This window comes from Anopheles arabiensis, assembly GCF_016920715.1.
Source record: "Anopheles arabiensis isolate DONGOLA chromosome X unlocalized genomic scaffold, AaraD3 X_pericentromeric_contig0003, whole genome shotgun sequence".
Lineage (NCBI taxonomy): Eukaryota > Metazoa > Arthropoda > Insecta > Diptera > Culicidae > Anopheles > Anopheles arabiensis.
In genome coordinates, this window is record NW_024412081.1 from 2,500,982 (window position 1) to 2,505,000 (window position 4,019).

The 4,019-nt window shown below is 46.1% G+C and overlaps 1 pseudogene; it reads right to left on the reverse strand.

Moving 5' to 3' along the window:
* Positions 1-3,548: 3,548 nt before the first annotated feature.
* LOC120907316 overlaps positions 3,549-4,019 on the reverse strand; it is a 5,705-nt pseudogene continuing 5,234 nt past the window's right edge.

The following is a 4,019-nucleotide window of genomic DNA, read 5'->3' on the forward strand; positions in this document are numbered from 1 at the left end:
ACGGGTAAAATTGCTATTTTGAAGCAAAACCCGTCTGACTTTAAATGGCCATAACTTTGAAAACAAGAGCTAGGGTGCGTTCCTTACACGTTTTGAGGTGTTTTAGCGAAAACATGTTTTGAGCCACACGAGCTCTCCGGCCCGTTCGGTGCACATTTTGAAAAAGCTAGGAGCTGCCCCTAGGTTCGGGGTGTCACAAAATATTGAAAAGTGGTCAAACCGCTATCCAGAATCGGATGTAGAATCATTAGACGAACTTAAAATTGTTCTACGACCAATGTCTGCGACGTTTAGTATTCAAGATATGGCCCGCCCTAGGTCTGACCTGGCATTTTCGTGAAATTTAAAGCATACATAGGACGGGTAAAATTGCTATTTTGAAGCAAAACCCGTCTGACTTTAAATGGCCATAACTTTTGAAAACAAGAGCTAGGGTGCGTTCCTTACACGTTTTGAGGTGTTTTAGCGAAAACATGTTTTGAGCCACACGAGCTCTCCGGCCCGTTCGGTGCACATTTTTGAAAAAGCTAGGAGCTGCCCCTAGGTTCGGGGTGTCACAAAATATTGAAAAGTGGTCAAAAACCGCTATCCAGAATCGGATGTAGAATCATTAGACGAACTTAAAATTGCTCTACAACCCCCAGTCCGACGCCTCGTATTCGAGATATAGCACTTTGTAGGTCTGACCGAGCAATTTTGTACTGAAATGTATGGCGGACATGTTATTCATTAAACAACATTAACTTGCATCGTGCCCTACTTCATCGGCACAGCTACTATCGACTATCTATTGTTGAAATGGATTGAGTTTGACCATTTTAGCTCTTTTCTTATGCCGTGCACCAACAGTGTGTACCGATCAGGAAAGTACACTACTTACGCGTTCATGGATGTATATGTTGGTACAAGTTGCCGGTCGGAATAGCAGTGCACCAAAACTGTGTACCGATCAGGAAAGTACAAGACGGAGGGCGCAGCCCGAGCGTACGCGTTCATAGATGTCCATGTTGGTACAACCTACATGTACGTACCTTGTTTTGCATCAAAAGTTCCAATAAAGTGTTTGTATGCTTAAAATGCTTATCTCAACCGGTCACCTTTGGCCTGCCCTTTATAGACAGAAACCTAGAACGATACTCGCGATGTTTGTGTTTTTCCATTCGCCCGGGACGACGAATGAGCTCTGTGCACATCGTGCAGAAACTGTTCTCCTCGTATGTTTTTGTCCCTCCACGCATATAATCACCCACATTTGTGTTCAACACGGACGGCGCAGCCCGAGCGAACGCGTTAATGTTTATGTTTGTGCACACTAAAGTTACAACTTAGGATTTGGTTATTGCGTCGCAGTGCCCGACCGTCGCGGACACCATTCTGGACAAAAGTCCAAGTACGTAGAGTACATTCCCTAGGTATGTGCCCGTTCGTGACTTTCGTTGCGTGCTTACAGACACGCTTGGGTATGTTTACCATACAAGGTTTACTAGAAAACCTGGAAGGACGCTTGCCCTCCCGTCGCGGACACCATTCTTGGAAAGAAGTCCTGGTACTTAGCGTTCTTTAATGTACTTGATCAGTTTGTATTGCAATTGCTTTGTGCCATTGACTTTGCTAATGCTCACTAAGGGGTGTTCGTTTGCGATGTGTATGATAAGCAACTGTCTATTCTTACCAGCAGTTAATCAACACTTTTCACCCAAATCATAGGAACGTAGAGTACTTTCCCGATCGGTACACAATTTTGGTGCACCTCTAACTTCGCCAGCACTTTATCGTTACGTTTTGTGCACAACCTTGGGACATGGTGTAAGTTTCATCATTGTTATGTTTGATTCGGTTTATTATGATTGAAAAATACGCTACGTCCAAGAAATCTGAACTCGAATACTTTTGCCACGTTGCGCAAAAGCTACTGAGCAACTCCTAGCCGTTTACCGATTTATAATTTAATTTTCGTTATTAGTTTTAAAAATACGCTAAGTCCCAAAAATCTGAACTCGAATACTTTTTCATGTGCCGCCAAAGCTACTGAGCAACTCCTAGCCGTTTACCGATTTAAAATTTAATTTTCGTTATTAGTTTTAAAAATACGCCAAGTCCCAAAAATCTGAACTCGAATACTTTTTCATGTGCCGCTAAAAGCTACTGAGCAACGCCTAGGTTGGTACATTTCGGTACATGGAGTGTATGCGTGCAGGCGTACTGCCGTGCTGGACTGGAAAATCGCACTTGCTACTAGAACGTAGAGTAATTCCCTAGATAGGTGCTTTGCATGCCTCTGTTCGACGTCCATGCAACTTGGAACGTGCGACACACGTAGCTAGGCTTCCCATACATATTCCCTAGGTAGCACCAAATTGCACACTTTCAGGGGTATATTTTGGTACGGTGTACTGTGCATGGTACAAGTATCATTAGCTCGTGCAATTTATTTTGCATCAAGTTGCGATTGCTGGTGCGTCGAGATAGGAGTGTTTCGCGACTTTGCCAAGCTTTGGTGCCATTTGGTGAATAATTAATGTTCTAGCCACAATAAACGTGCCACATAATGCCAATAACGAAACGCCATTTTCAAGGGACTTCCAGTCAAAATGTTTGCAATCAGCGCTTTCCTGTCGAGTTCAGGATTTGGGACTGAGCGATTTTTTCACGATCCAATCAAACGACCAGTTCGTGAATAAACAATTCATACAACAGTACATCCCTTCAAAGTAGAAAAAGCCGAATGCTAGGGAGCTCCAGTCAAAACGTTGTCATTGGCGCTTTCTCGAGTTCAGGATTTGGGACTTATGTTTTTTCACGATCCAGCCAAAAGACCAGATCGTGAAATAAACAATTAACACAACTGTACTAGTACATCCCTTCAACTGAAGCAAGCGCACCATACATGACCCGTACGCTAATCATCCAAGCACATGACACGTCAACTAAGTCAACACATAATACAACTTGAAACTAACGGTAAGTAGGTCATCTCGTACACGACGACACACCGACCAAACCAGGTCAACACGTCACATGCACAAGACATCCTACTACCAAGGCCGACCACCTCGACACACGACCTGTTAACCGAACATGGTCAACACCATCATGTGCAAGGCAACCGGGCCAAACGGGTCAACTTATACAACTTGTAACGAGCATGTGTAAGCTTACTGGTGTGGTCCGCACGGTCCTCACATCAAGACAATCAAGTCGAGAACGAGGCACGCCGACAAGCTCATTAGTGTTAAGTGTCCTTCTCCATCCCATGTCAAGTCACTCGTCTGACACGGAAGTAGCCAACTCTTGTCCACTAGTATAAAGGAACGGTCTCCAGACCAGGTCAAGTCACTCGTCTGACAAGGAAGGAGCACGCACCAAGCTTCACCAGAGCACGGTACCACGGTCCCCAGACCAAGATGGTTAGTTACGCCAACGAGGAAGGCACGCGTTCCCTTGCTACACTCAACTTAGTACACTCATGCTCTCACAAGAGTATCCCCTGTGTCGACGTGGTCCCCAGACCAAGACGAGCTTGCGCACATCGAGGAAGGGGCACACGGACAAACCACCAAGCATGGTCGCCTGAGAGGATCGATGCGAACGCATCTCTACAACTCGCAGCTCCCAGCCTGAAGTCCCGTCGTTTGCGGGCGGTTGATAGGTGTCGAAACTAGGTATATCCACGTTGGGCAGAGCTCAAGCCAACGGCGTTCCCAGTTACGGTACTAACACGCAGCGAACTCCACTCATTGCGGCCTAGGTATAGCGGGATGAGACGCCGGGCTGCAGACGCAGACCCAACGGATCTCAGAGGGTTGTTAGGCCCGCTAGCTTCCGAACACCTAATGGGTTTGAGAAGCGCTATCAGCTCGGATTGGCTACGACCTTAGAGGCGTTCAGGCATAATCCAGCGGACGTAGCGTCATACCAAAGTCCGGTCGGACTAGTATTGAGCCAGTGGTCCGTACCTGTGGTTCCTCTCGTACTGCACAGGAATTCCGTTAAGATAGCGACTATAAGCACACCAGTAG